Source organism: Mandrillus leucophaeus, unplaced genomic scaffold (assembly GCF_000951045.1).
Source record: "Mandrillus leucophaeus isolate KB7577 unplaced genomic scaffold, Mleu.le_1.0 Scaffold38, whole genome shotgun sequence".
NCBI classification, from domain to species: domain Eukaryota; kingdom Metazoa; phylum Chordata; class Mammalia; order Primates; family Cercopithecidae; genus Mandrillus; species Mandrillus leucophaeus.
The window spans coordinates 3,034,426-3,049,755 of record NW_012104031.1 but is presented as its reverse complement, the minus strand read 5'-3'; the positions used below and the strand labels follow the sequence as shown (position 1 = coordinate 3,049,755).

Sequence of the window (15,330 nt, the reverse complement as noted above, 5' to 3'; positions counted from 1 at the left end):
AGTATGTCATATGCGTCTTTGACACCACCAGGCAAAATGCGCAGGCTGTGAAACACATTTGGACGTCCAAAGAGCAGATCCTCCAGAGCACAAATACCTGCGCCCACCCCAGGACAGAAGTGCTCAGGCAGGTGTCACCAGCGCAATCCCTGGCCTCCGACTTCCCCGGCTCCACGCCCCCCATTCACACAGAAGCTCAAAGACAGTCCACGACCTTGGCTGGCCACACTCAGTCCTTGGCTCTGGCCGCCTGGGCAGGGGTTAACCCAGCTAGGTGTGGCCGCTCCCTCCCGCCACCCGCCTCCTCCCTTCTGCGCCGCGTCACTTGTTTTTCTGCTGGGCTTTCCCGCCTCCCGCCGGCCGCTGACGTGGACCGGGGGCGTCACAGCCTCTACCTCGGCCGCGGGGAAGTGCTTCCCTTATATGGGCACAGACTCCGGAGGGGCCGGCAGGGCAGGGGCGCTCGTGGGGAGGGCAACAGCTGCCAGCCATCAAGGGCCAGGCTCTCCTCTCCCAAACAATGCCCAGGCCGGGGCAAAGGTGACCCGCATTTGGAAAAGGGACGCTGGCTTCCCCGTCTCCTCCCGAGAGCCAGAGCCCAGGTGGGCAGCCTTCCCAGACGCTGCTGCTCTGCATCCTCCCTCTGTGGGTTTCTCATGAAATGTGCAGAGCTAGATTGAAATGCAGATGACCAGGTGGCCTTTCATAGATGCACTCTGATAGTCTCTGAATGCTCTGCATCCCAAAGTCAACGGCCGGAAGGCTGTGATGCTAGGCCAGGGTTGGGTGGTAGAAACCACGTCCTCCCTTCTGCCGTGGGGCCTTAAACTTGTCTTATAATTCCTCAGGCCCCAGCTTCCTTCTCCATAAAATATAGAGGATACTGGCCTCGAGCCTAGTAAGGACTAGATGAGTGTTCTGCTTGGTGTAAAACAGCTTTGCGAACTGTAAAGTGCTATTCAGACTTACAGATGGTCACTTGGTGCCACAGAGGAGAAACCTGTTCAGGTGCCCCCTCCAGAACCTGCCTGTCCCGGGCCACACCCGTGTGCTCTGAGAATGCCCTTCGACCCTGTTGAAAAACTTAAGCTGTGTAAATAAAGTCATCCGGAGTCTGCCTCTTGTGTGCATTGTGGCGAGCTGTTTGGGGCCTCTATTAGGAAGCAAGTGGTGAGCATGCTTGAGATTACCCTTCCAGCAGGCAGGGGAACCGCGGGTGAGCGGTCATCGTGCAAACGCCTCGCACTGTACTGGACACCGTGCAGCACATGACTGTCTTCTGTTGGTGCTAGTAAGAACTCTCTCCCTCCAAATCCAGCTCAGCTCAAAACTCCCAGGCCCAACAAGCTATTTCCTGCTGGCACCTTCACTCCAACTCCTTGGTTAATTGTGAATCGTGTGTGTGCAGTGCGGCTCTGCCCATATTCGCCTGTCTACTGGCAGCTTTGATCTGTGTCCTCGATGTGGACACTTCTCCCTCCTTGGGAACTCGGAGTGTCCTGCGGGCAGGAACCATTTCCCCCCAGTCAGAATGAAGAGCCCGCACTCTCTGTCTCTGAGGGTGGGGACTAAATCTCCTTCCTTTGATCACTCTAGGACAAAGAGGACAAAAGGTATTCAGATCATGAGGTCAAGTGATTGATTTGTGACCCATATGTAAATGGCAGTGAGCCATAGGGCCAGCCAGACATGGTAAATTTCTGCAGGATTTTCCTCCCCACTCACTGTCTTCAATGAGCCCCATGGAACCCCCTCTCAGGGAGGACTGTGCTAGGTTGCCTAGAAGTAGACTGCACAGTGGGCAGGCAGGTAACCTCCCTTTGGAGATGGTTGTCCTCATTAAACATCAGGCATTGAAGGTGACACCTAGTTCCATGCTCCCGCTGGGTAAACTGTTTGTCTGCTGTGGCCAACTGCTCTTTAGGCGCTGGCAAGATTGGTTTCATGTTTTATTTGAAGATCGATGAGTGACCCAACAGTCTTCCTCAAAATATTCCAGATTCCCCTGGAAGTGGGGATGGAGGGTGGGGAAGATATTCCTTCTCATCAATGCCTCTGGCTTTGGGATCTCAAGCCAGTTCCATTTAGGAGTAATCCTGCTGAGCCTGAGCACTCACTGTTGTGATCCGTGTCAGCCCTGTCTCTTGCTTCTTCATACGAACTCCTTACAAGGTCTGTACGTGCATCATGGGCGTTAGTGAAGATTGGGGTCTCCTGAGGGGGTTAATTTCACAAAAATGTAAACAGCTCAGAAAGGGAACATTGGGCATTTCTGTTTTTAAACTTCCCTCAGCTTCCTTTCTCACACAGGCTCTAGGCCCTCCCAACACCATTTTAAGGTTACTCAATCCCCTTTTTTTTTTGCTCCTCTCTGTCAGGAACAAAAATATAGATTCCTCTTGTTTTCTTCTGCGGAGTATTTCAGCTCTAATCCCCACCCACACCTCTGAACGTGAAGAATTCAACAAGATAGGTCCAAAGCTTCTGAGTGTGTAAGTTCTTAGGCAAAGAGCCACTTTTTTTTTTTTTTTTTTTTTTTTGAGATGGAGTTTCGCTCTTGTTGCCCAGGCTGGAGTGCAATGGCACGATCTCGGCTCCCTGCAACCTCCACCTCCTAGGTTCAAGCGATTCTTCTGCTTCAGCCTCCCGAATAGCTGGGATTACAGGCAAACACCACCATGCCCTGATAATTTTGTAATTTTAGTAGAGACAGGGTTTCTCCATGTTGATCAGGCTGGTCTTGAACTTCTGACCTCAGATGATCTACCCGCCTCAGCCTCCCAAAGTGCTGGGATTACAGGTGTGAGCCACCGCACCCAGCAGAGCCGCTGTTTTTAAGCCTGGCAGGTCAGGTTGGAGGATCATGATGGTGGTCTTCCTGGACTTATGCAATGTTTTTACATAAGGATATTGACTTACAATAGATTCCTCTGAATTCAAATGGTAGGAGACAGAGAGTTGTTATCTTTCTAGGAGCTTACTCATTCCCACTGAAATAATCATTCTGTTACATGTTTGGGAGCTCAATCGTCTCAAAGCCCTCTTAGACATACTTCATAACCTTCCTGTCTCCATTCACCTCAAGAGTTTTTGCCATGGGTTCCACCTTGCTTCTACATAACTCTAATGCTGCACGGAGGCAGCTGAAACCACCTGGGGCCACCTGACTGTTTGACCGAGCGAGGCTCAACCCCTGACCTCAGAGAGTTCCTGAGCCAAGAGGGAAGGAAGGAAACCCTGAAATAAGGATCGAAAGAAATGTAGAGATGATATTGATTGTTACTATCCCAGCCATTATCCTGATTACTTCTGTTGTCGTTATGGGCTCTTATTAAAAGTAAACCCAATTGAGGAAGATACTAAATGCCAGCTGAGAACAACTTCAGATTCCTTGGCTCCAATATTCCAATATAGGGATTCATATCATAAATTTCTTCTTGAGGAATGTGTGGATGGAACGGGCTGGTGGGGGTGGGTTTTAACAGGCTAACTTGAATGCTTTCTTATATTTCACAATGAAAACTATATAATGCAGGTATTTCCCTTTTTACCTTGGCTTCCCGGAAGTTCAAAGATAAATTTAGGTGTCAAAGAAGTAACTGATTCAAACAAGTTTGAAACAATTTATCTTTCTCTTTCTCCCTCCTACTACCAATTCGCTTCTGATCTTTAATATAATACGAATGCACACATATAATTATCCTCTATGTGGTTTAATATTTTAAGCTATCTCAAATTCTTCTTGGAAGTAAGCAGAGTATAAGTGATAAGTAATAATAGTTAACATGTACTGACCACTATTATATGCCAGACACTATTCTAAGTATTGTAAACTCATTTGAATCTCCCAACAACTCTAAGAGGTAAGAATTACTATTAATCTCATTTTACAGATAAAAAATTAAGGCACAGAGAGCTTCAATAACTTGCCTAAGATAGCACAGCCAGGAAGTGTGCTATCTTTGAACCTAGCCAGTGTGGCTCCAAGGGATGTGCTCTGCCCACCACACTAGAAGAAATATGTCAGTTCAAAAACTTAATTAGCCCATCTGGGGACACCAAAATAAAAAAGCGTAATTATATGCCATCAGGGCCAGTCATCATCAAAACAAGCCTGATATAAGGCCAGGCGCCTATAATCCCAGCACTTTGGTATGCTGAGGTGGGCAGATCACTCGAGGTCAGGAGTTCGAGATCAGCCTGGCCAACATGGTGAAACCCCATCTCTACTAAAAATAACAAAAATTAGCCAGGTGTGGTGGTGCACAACTGTAATCCCAGCTACTCAGGAAGCTGAGGCAGGAGAATAACTTGAATATGGGAGATGGAGGTTGCAGTGAGCCGAGACTGCACCACTGTACTCCAGCCTAAGCAACAGAGTGAGATCCTGTCTCAAAAAAAAAAAAAAGACTAATATATCATAACAAGCAGCTCAGACCACCCATTCGTAATCTAAATAAAGATTCCTCTCCACTCCTCCCCAAACTTATTCTTAGTGGAAGGGATGGAAGAAGTAGGATTTAGAATCCTTTCCCACCCTTCCCTAGCCCACTACCCCCCACCACCCCAGCCCCCTTTTTAGAGACTTTCCTGACATGTCCATTGCCCTATATGTGCCTTACTTTTTTCTTCAATAATGTGGGAAGAATAATGTTTTCACTCCTTCTGTATCGCTTGCATGGAGATAATTATTTCAACCAAATTTAATAAAGCTTCCCTGAGTACCTACTGTGTGCTGGAGGCCAAAGTATGTGCCAGACACTGAAGTATAAATGTACAACCCAGTGTTTGCCTTCAAGAAATCACAATCTCACAAGTCTACACAATGAACTGTAACACTGGGATATGAGTATATACATACGTGTGTGTGTATATATATATTTATATATATGTGCACAGAGGAGGAAGTGATTCATTCCAGTAGGGAGATGGAGTGATGGTGAATCCAGGAAGACTTCACACAGGAGACAATATAGAAGCCAGTCTTGAATAATCAGTCAGCTTTTTGATGGACAAAGAGCTGAACAGAGAGAATTTCAGGCAGAGCAAATAACATGAGTAAAGGTACAATGAGCTGGGCACTCAGCTACTCAGGAGGCGGAGGCAGGTTGATCGCTTGAGGTGAGGAGTTTGATGCTGTAGGGAGCTATGGTCATGCCTGTGAAGAAGCACTGCACTCCGGAGCCTGGGCAACATGGCAAGACCTCACTGTTAAAACTACAAAGGCACAATGGTATGAAAGTGCAAAGTATGTATTTGAGAAACACTGAGAATGGGTTAACTGAGCTTAGAGGTTGGGCCAGACTGTAAAGGCCTTGAAGGCCAAACCAAGAATTAAACTTTCAACTGTAGAGAGCCTTCAAAGCTGTTAAGCATGAAAGAGACAAGACATACCTGTAGTTTAGGAGCTCTGACAGCAGAGTGTGGACTGAGGAAAGGGCAGGAAGGGAAGCGCTTCGGGCAAAGAGACCACTTAGGGAACTGCTGAAACTATCCAAGAACATCTAACGGTTGGTGGTTTTGGTGATGCTGAGTAGAAGGTATTTCAAAAGGATGACTGACAGGACTGGGCCAGTAATTGGATATGGGATCCGCTCAGGAAGTAGGGCTCCAGGATATCTGTCACCTAATCAGGAAAATCCTCTCTTGCTGGCAGGTGATCACGTATTCCACTAGGACCCAAGGAGTTGTCAATGTGAACCACAGATGACAGATTAAGAGGCAGGGTAGGTCTCCTAGCCCAATACTCTTTTGTTACATATAAGCAAACTAAGGCTTATAGAAGTCCAACCATCTCTCCCTTTCTCCTGGTCCCTTCCTCGAAACCACATGGAAGGAAAAATGCTTGACCTGCCCCGGACCTGAGTCCATGGTGCAGGAGAGAAGCACCTCAGGCCGAGAGCCAGGAGGCCGCAGGTGAGAAGCTGCAGTACCTCTTCTTTAGACTCTTTCTCATGTCCTCCTTTCTGAATCTGTCTTCCTCCACCCTTCAGCCCCTGCCCCCCGGGTGGTCTCTGGCTGTCACAGCTGTGATGCCAGCTTCCTGCTTGCCCCAGACACTCAGCCCCAGGAGGCCCAGCCCCATTACGGCTCTGCCAAAACAACATCTGGGGAAGCTCCAATAGGTCCAGGGCCTCTTCTCTTGTTTTTCGTCTGGAGATAAAGGGGATTTATCCTGGGCCCCTGGGAGTGAGGATGAGGAGGGTTTACAACATGTCTGTCTTCTAAATTTGGGAAAGAGGCAATAAATTCAGCTTCAGATCTGCTTCTGTCCCAAGTCCATGTGTTCCCCTGTGAGTTTCCGGCACTTTCAGTCACACCTTCCCCTATCATAGGAGAAGGCCTAGAGGGAGAAGGTGTGGGAGGTCACATTCTTGGGGGGGCCTCCAGGACAACAGACTGTTAGCAGATCATTCCCATCCTTTTGCTCCTGATACACCGAGGGAGTCGCAGAAACAAAAACACATCACTAGGGACCTTTCCAGCCAAATATTGGTCTGGCCATCTGTCCACGTCTCCCCCCTCTCCCCAGCTCCCGCCTCATCCTCTCTTCACTCTCTCTCCTGTACCCCCAGCCATCCTTCTTGTCTTCACTCTTCCCTGACCACACAGCCAGGCTGGCAAAGGAGGGTGAGAAGTCCAGATCATTCCTCTTCCCACAGACACTAGTGGGTTAGTAGGGCACAGCAGCTGAGGAGCAACCCTCAGGGGAATACGTGCCTTTGGGGGAGCAGATTCCTTCCCCAGATGGGGCCTGGCATGGAGTCAGCTTTAGTTATAAGCTTGATGAATTCCTAACAGTTTCCAGCCCCTCCCTCCCAGAAGCGGTAGAGTGGGCCTGTGTGGGCCAATGCGATGCAGAGTAGTACAGGATAAAGAGGTGAGTTAGGGGAGCATACAGCCTGCATCCAGGACCCTGGAGGCCCTGTCCCTGCAAGACACGGAGACCACTCTGCAGTCGTCAAGGCAGTGGCTGGCCTCTGAGAGCAGAAGTGGCAGTTCCCTGGAGATTGTCTTTCTCTGCCCTGTCCAGCACTCTGGGTCTCATATCTCAGTTGCCAGGTCTCTCTCCTGGAATCCTGTGTTTGATTGCCACCTCCAAGGCCCAGCCAAGCCTAACATCCTCACTCTCCCTCTTTGGATGCTGGTCACTGTCCGAAGGGCACATGTTCTCATCCCCATTCCACTGTGGGCGTGCTCTGTGCTAGTCTGACTCTCACCACCCTCCTTTCCAAACCCTTTCATTGAGCCCCCTTTGGGCCCAGAAAAGTCCCCTATATCCTCATCCCCTCCAAGCATTTTCTCCATCTCCTGGCATTCCCTCAAACGGGCTGTGTCAAGAGAAACCTGTTTTTCTGCCTTACCCAACACCCCTCAGGATGAGGCGGCAGGGACCAATGCTTTCTTGCTCTGTGTTAGCCTTTCCCTGCCGTCATTCCTCGTGCCTTTCTCCAAAGTTCATTTACCCCACTGTCTTGTCATCATGGGCCCTCTTGGCCGCTGCGAGGCTCAGGGCCTTTCTCTGTACTCTAAATTCCTGCTGCCACCTGAGGAAATATCAACTTCTATGTGAGTAGCTGAACTCATCCTTCTCCTGGGCTCCGTGTGTCTCCAAGTGACCATCTCATACACTCAGCCTCCAGCCCTCACCCCCAGATAGACACTTGGAATGCTAACACCAACTCCCAAACCCACAGCAGTCCACCGCTGGCTCCCAGGGGAACCCAATAAATATTCCTTGAGTAAGTAAATACATGAATAAAGCCAGGGTCACATGATGGGAGTCTGGCCTAATGGAAAGGGCCCTGGACTGGGTGGGAGATCTAGGTTCTAGTCCTAGCCTCGCCACTAGTAGCTGTGTGACTTTGGACATTTTTTTTTTCATCTCACAGCTTTCTTTTCTTCATCTGAAGAATTAAAATTTTTGTGTAGATGATTTCTGAAAAGCCTGCTTCTGACAGTTGGCAATTATGAGATATGGTTTGCTGAGCATCTGTAATATTTAGGTACTATGCTAGGTGCTTCCTATAAATTACCTCTCATATACCTAATAACTAAAGGCCAGGCGAGGTGGCTCACACTTGTAATCTAGCACTTTGGGAGGCTGAGGTGGGTGGATCACGAGGTCAGGAGTTCAAGACCAGCCTGGCCAAGATGGTGAAACCCCATCTCTACTTAAAATACAAAAATTAGCCAGGCGTGGTGGCAGGTGCCTGTAATCCCAGCTACTCGGGAGCCTGAGGCAGGAGAATCACTTGAACCCGGGTGGGCAGAGGTTGCAGTGAGCCGAGATCTCGCCATTGCACTCCAACCTGGGTGACAGAGTGAGACTTCGTCTCAAAAAGAGAAAAAAAAAAAAATATATATATATATAATATACACACACACACACGTAGTTATATAAATATATACATATACACACACATAGTGAATAACTGATTCAGTAGTTTGAGGTGGGTGGGGTCCGGAATCTCAGGGAGAGGCTGCATGAACTGAATTTTTATCAGACTTCCCGGGTGATCTGAATGGGTATCCTAAGGCCCCTTGGTACGCAGCCATTTGAATGTCAGATGAGACATTTTTAATTAGTACTACAGGCAATGGGACGCTATTGAAGGTTTTTAAAGCAGAAAAAAGAAGGGTAATACTATGGAGAGAGAGAAAGAACTAAGAAACAAGGAAGAAGGGAGAGAAGTATCTTTGATCTGTTACATGTTGAGACTGAAACACCAGAAAAATGCTCCAAAGGTGTCCACCTCTCAATTGGAAAAAAAATGAATTGGAAGCTCTGTAATAAAGGTGAAATTAGAGATGACGATTTTGAGATTTATTCTTTATGAGGAGATGTAAATTCAAATACCTCCAGAATCAAGGCAGGTAATGTAAATGAGGATTAAGTATAATTAAAAAAAAAAACAGCATTCATCCTTACTAAATGGCAAGTACCACTTTGTCTCAGCAGGGATGCAGTAGGTAATGGTGGAGACTGTGGTGAGCTAGAGGACATACTCCCTGTCTTAGGGGCCAGTTATTGCCAAATAGAAGTGTGGGATCAGTGTTAACAGATCTTCTGCTTTTTACAGAGAAATTCTAGATGTTTTCATTTTGACACTTCCTAATTATTAAATGTTCACAACGAATTTTTTAAGTGCTTAAACACTACACAGACAAAACCATTTGTATCTATGTTCAGCTTTGCCTTGAGGGGTTCCAATTTGTGACTTCCGAGCTGCACAGATGGGATTCAGGAGAGAGGGTTGAGTGAATTGAGAAGAAATCCAGGGGCTGCACTGTGAAGAACCATGGCCCTCCCAAGCACCCAAGCTTGCCTGGCGGTGAGCCCGGGGCTTAGAGAGACCCTGGTGCTTTTGGCCACTGGGTGTTTGGTGAGCTCCCAAGTTGGTGGCAGCAAGTGAAGCCTGCACCTGCCACGGCTATTTCTGCTCATCAGTTGGAAATCATGTGGGTAGCCTCTGAGGTCCTGGTACCTCCGGGGTTAGATGCCACCTTGGGGAGGGGCCTGCAGCCTTCACTCCACCACTCCATGTAGTCACTTTCATCCCAAACTGTGAAGATGCTCTCTACCCAGGAGTGTCTGAGTCCTGGCTGGAGTGGGCATCTTGTTTAACACATCTTAGACACTTACTTTGTATCAGGACATTCTTCTGTTGTCTAATTTAAGCGCTTTTTGTACAATTTAATCTTTTTTTGCTTCTTCTATCTTCAGAACAAGTGGTGGAATGGGTTACTCCTTAGCTTCCACACTCTTCTTCAGCCTTCAGTAGGGTCTCAAAAAGCCCCAGGCTGGGCGCGGTGGCTCACGCCTGTAATCCTAGCACTTTGGGAGGCCAAGGAGGGCAGATCACAAGGTCAGGAGTTCAAGACCTGCCTGACCAACATGATGAAACCCTGTCTCTACTAAAAATACAACAACAACAAAAAAATTAGCTGGGGTGGTGGTGTGCATCTGTAATCCCAGCTACTTGGGAAGCCGGAGACAGGAGAATCGTTTGAACCCGGAAGGCAGAAGTTGCAGTGAGCCAAGACCGCACCACGGCACTCCAGCCTGGGTGACAGAGCGAGACTCCGTCTCAAAAAAACAAAAAACAACAAAGTCCCATCTCAAAAAGTGTCCTCAGGGATGTAAAACTTGTTACCTGCAGATGAGAAAGCTGTTTGCTTACTGATGTGTTAGCAAGCCTTCCTTCAGTCTAGATGGGTAGTTTTCTGCTTACCCTCAACCCTAATCATCTTTGCATTATCTATTTCTGTCCCTACTCTCAGTTCATTCTGGGGTGGAGGAAGGGGTTCAAACCAGAAATATTAAAAATAGCTACCTTCCTGTAGTTCTCATTAGCAGGTTTTAGAGACAATGTCATTTTCTCCTCTTCTTAAATTCTCTTCTGATTCTAAAGAATGACTCCCAGACTGGCTGGCCTAGAACTGACCTTGAAAGGTTCAACTTTGTGAGAAACTGATAGGGAACCCCCAAAGATGTCCTGATCGTTACCCAATGATGCTTGCAAAGAGTTGTGATATATTTAGCAGTATCTCCACCCTGATTAGGAAGTGAGGAAGAGGCAGCTGGTCTTCCCCGGGTGATGTTTCTTATCAGCTCTAGTCAGCACAGTCAAGTTGTCACCAATGAGGTCTGTTAAGAGGAAAGATCAAATTAGTATTTGCACCAGCTATACTCAGACATACTCCACCAAAATGTACACTCTATCATAACATTTCACAAGACGTCCTTCTTCAACAGATACCACTGTATGTGCTTATTAACATAGCAAACACATATCCATATCCCCTGCTACCCACACACATCAGAGCCCAAGTGCAATCTAAGTATGTATGCTCACTCAAATATATATACTAATAACTCCCTAACCACACTGACACACACACACAGACCAACAAAAAATACACTCTGCATGGTGTAGAAATGACCTGATGTTATCCTCCTAGAATATCTCAGCCCAGCCTCTGCCTGCCTCACTCAACCTCAGGTTTCTACCTGTGCTCAGAAAATTGAGGCAACCAAGCCAAGTCCCCACAGGCCCAACAGGGCTCTGGGAAAGACAGAAATTACTTACAAAGATCCAGTTGCTTCTGAGCTGGAAATGGAGAGCAGGGCTGCATGCTAACCCCACAAACAGGGCCAGCACAGAGGCCTGAGGAGTGGGACCCACTTCTGAATGGGAATATGGTCTGAAGAGAGCAGATGGGTCACTCCTGAGTGGGTCACACAGGTGGGCCATGCAAGTGGGCGAGGTGAGCAACCAGGACTAGAGGAATCAATAGGTCTGAGGTCAAATGGGACAGAAGTTCTGGTCCAGATGAGGCATAAATGAAGTCCACCCTCACTTCTACCACCCCATTCCCCCTCTTCAGTGGGTGAAGTCACTGGTCAGCACATGTCAACATTTAAAGTTCAAAATTCAACCCAAGACCCTTGGGTGGGAGTGGAGGGAGGGAGAGAAGAATGAGGAGGAAGAGGAGGAGGAGGAAGGGCAGGAATGGAGAAAGAGAAGCAGGAAGGACAGGTGGGGAGGGAGAGGCGACCCATTCTCCTTATCTTGCTGCTCAAACAGCACCTTGATTATACCAAGGAATGGGAAGCAACAGGCAACATGCAAAGAAAAAAAGCAGGGGTGACAGCTTGACTTTTAGAGCTTCTAAGGATTCTAGTCCTAGCAATTTAAGAGCAGTTTCAGGAAATTTCAAAAACGATTGGGACTACTATAATGTATTTGTTCAGAAACTGTTGAGAACCTAAATCCAGAGTTGAGTACAATTACACCGTATGCATATGTATATTTTTAATTAATTATTTTTTATGTTTTGAGATGGATTCTCACTCTGTTGCCCAGGATGGAGTGCAGTGTCGTGATCTCGGCTCACTGCAAACTCTGCCTCCCGGGTTCAACCGATTCTGCTGCCTGAGCCTCTGGAGTAGGCTTTACCAGCGCCCGCCACCACACCCAGCTAATTTTTTATTATTATTATTATTATTACTTATTTTTAGCAGAGACTGGGTTTCGCCATGTTGGCCAGGCTGGTCTCAAACTCCTGTCCTCAAATGATCAGTCTGCCTCAGCCTCCCAAAGTCCTGGGATTACAGGCATGAGCCACCACACCCGGCTACGCTATATATTGACTTGGGAACTTTGAATGTGAGATAAATTAAGCTTCCTCTCCCTAGGCTTGTGTACAGAAAGAAAAGAGGAGAGTCTAGGCACAATGGCTCACACCTGTAATCCCAGCACTTTGGGAAGCCGAGGTGGGTGGATCACGAGGTCAAGAGATCGAGACCATCCTGGCCAATATGATAAAACCCCACCTCTACTAAAAATACAAAAATAGCTGGGCATGGTGGCACATGCTTGTAGTCCCAGCTACTCGGGAGGCTAAGGCAGGAGAATTGCTTGAACCCGGGAGGCAGAGGTTGCAGTGAGCTGAGATCAGGCCACTGCACTCCAGCCTGATGACAGAGCGAGATCCCATCTCAAAAAAAAAAAAAAAGAAAAAAAGAGAAAAAGAAAAGAGGAGAAAGCGGGGGCACTGCCTTCTGGTATTTATGGATCATCTCTGCCCTACACAAAGTTCACAAACTAATTACCAATGAGGAGGCCAAGACACACCCCGGGTAACGGTGGAGACAAAGGGTTCCAGCCTCCCGGCTCCTGTCCCATTCACTACATCATCTGCAATGACAGCTCTGTCGGACGGCGGCCCATGCAACAGCAGCAGAAGGGCACCACAGTCTAATGAAAAGGTCCCATACTTGAAGTCAGAAAATTTGGTCCCAGTCCTGGTTCTCTTGAGAATTCACTGTGTGGCCTGGTGAGTGACAGAAAAATCTACATAAGGACAGAATTCTATTTTCTAAAGCAAAAAACAGGTGAGGGGCTACCACAATATTTTTTTCAGCAGTGCAGTTGCAAGAGATGTTAGGCATCTCCTACGACTCACCCCTGTCACAGACATACCCAGGAAGATGGTTGGCGTTTTCAGATTTAGGTGCTGAATGACCCTATATAGCTGTCTATATCTTGACCTATTTCCCTGACTTCCTTAGTGGTTGACCTTGGTCAGTTCTGTCCTTGCTGACACCTGGTCTGTATGGTTTGGTATATCTTTAAGTTAACTTGTTTCCAGGGTCAGCCCTGTTTCCTGTAACAAATAATTCTTTCCCCTCAGTGAGGAGAAGTAATGGCCTCATCTGGCCTGATCCAGCATTTGGGGAGAAGCCAGTGAAAGAGGCTGTCTAAGAGATACGTTTAATGCCAAAATATTAGTATTTGGGGTCGTTTTGATTTGTTATATGAAGCAGTAGAGCAGCATATTTGAATTCTGAATTGTCCCAGAAATGTGGGACATGTGAGCATAGTAACCTGTTTTCAAGTAACTTGCAAACTGTGGTTGAGTCTCTAAAAAGATCACTAACAATGCCAAATGATAGATTGTGAATGCCCAGTGAATGGTATGGATGACTAACTCAGTCTCGAGAGAATGGTCAGCATAGGCTTTCAAGGTGGAAGACCAAGATTACACTGTACCTTCAGTAGTGTGAGAGATTGAGGTGGGGGTGGGGCGTGGTAGAGACAATGATGTATGCAGGAGATAAGGACATGAGCCACGGAGCAGCAAGGTCATGCATGTTCAGGCATGCATGGAATGGGGACCACGTTACAGGGCAGAGATGGGGATCATGGGCAAGCTGTTGAGGGATCCAGGCTGTAGATTCGCTGCGATACTTAGAGGGCAGTGAGAAGAGTGACCCTGGAACACAAAGTAGCAGAAACCTAAAAAGGTAGATGGGGCTAAATTATGAAGGGTCTTAAACATTAGGCAAAGGAGTCTGGACTTGAATTAGTAGACCAATCGGGGAGGGGATGTTTCGGAATGACCTGATCAAGAGAAGAGCTAGGGAATGAAGTATTTTACCAAGGGAACTCCACTAACAGTGGGAAGGGTGGCCTGGGGATGGGACTGGATGGAATCCACTGCAACCATCTAGACAGAAAGAAGCAACCGATTTGGGGACTGGATCTGGGGAGCAAAGTACAAGGAGAGGCTGATCTTTCCGTACGGAGTGACTGGGAAATGATGGTATGGCTGACAGAAATGGAGATCAAGAGGGAGCTAGCTTTGGAGAAGACAATGGGCTTCCGCTCACATTGAGGTGGTGGCTGGACATCTGAGGGAGAGGACAGAGCTGGTGGGAACAGGAGCAGGATGGAAAGACAGGAGGACAGACTGTGCAGATGAGAAAAGTCACTGTAAAACAGTAAACATCAAGACAGACTGCATGCATAGGACCTCTCCAAGGAAAGGCAGCCTAGAGAAAAGGGAGGAGGACTGAGGAGACATAGTGTGGGGAACCGGGCAGGAAGGGATCCAGGGCCAGCACAGCCAGGCAGCGGGGTGGAGAAGCCTGGGGCATAAGGAAAAAGGACAGGGACACTGCTTCCAGAAGGTGGTCAGAGGGCTCAGAGTTCAAGGAAAATAGGAATTTACAGAGGCCATTGGGTTTGAGTCACCTTACAAACACTGCGCATCTGTATGCCAGACCCTGGGCCAGGCTTCGGGGTGTTGGGTAGAAGTTATCCCCATTCGGAAGACATCCACCGAGTGCCTGTGATGGTGGCGGTCCCTGAGTGTGGAAGAGGGAGACTGAGGCCGGATTCTTTCTCGAGAAGGTCCAATCCACAATAAGGAAGGAAGACGGCTGGGGAAGGAGGGAGTGGACGGAAAAATATGTACAGTTGAGAGCAGACTACTAATTCAAAAAAATTAGCACTTAAGGAAAGTGAGAACTAGAAAAATAGTTAAGAAGAGAAAAGTCTTGCAACACACCCCCTACCCCTATCCACCATAAAACTTAGGCTTGAATGTTTCTCAGCAAGAGAAAAGGCATTGCTGCAGAACGGAACTTGTTGTGGGAGGTGGGATTACTACGGAAATAAGCAGAAGACAGCCTCCCTTTCCAAAGAGCCAAGAGGAACCCATTTCATCTAGTTAAGAGACGAGGCAAAGAGGTAAAATGGTGACAACACGTCCTGGTGAGTGGTTCTGACCGTGTATGGTTGGAAAATGCTGTGGGAATCCGAAAGGGGAACCACCTGGGAACGGTTCTGGGAAGCCTTCTGGTGGTGTCACCGAAGGCTTCTCGGAGGAGGTGGCCTCTAACCCGAGCCTTAAAAATGGGAGGAGAGGCGAGGCCGGGGCCAGCCCGGCGCGGAGTACTCGGGAGCCGCCTCCCTCCTCCAGAGCTCTCAGCCTCCTCCCCGAGCCTCGCTTTCTCCTCTCGTCTCGCTCAGCTCAGCC

General features: G+C 47.8%; 1 long non-coding RNA gene across 1 annotated transcript; it reads right to left on the bottom strand.

The window, feature by feature from the left end:
• Positions 1-10,517: 10,517 nt before the first annotated feature.
• Positions 10,518-15,330, bottom strand: LOC105547080. The gene is made up of 4 exons (XR_001007178.1): positions 14,877-15,330; positions 14,544-14,731; positions 11,094-11,285; positions 10,518-10,651 (listed from the first exon to the last, which is right to left on the bottom strand). It is a non-coding gene; the product is annotated as an uncharacterized LOC105547080 (long non-coding RNA).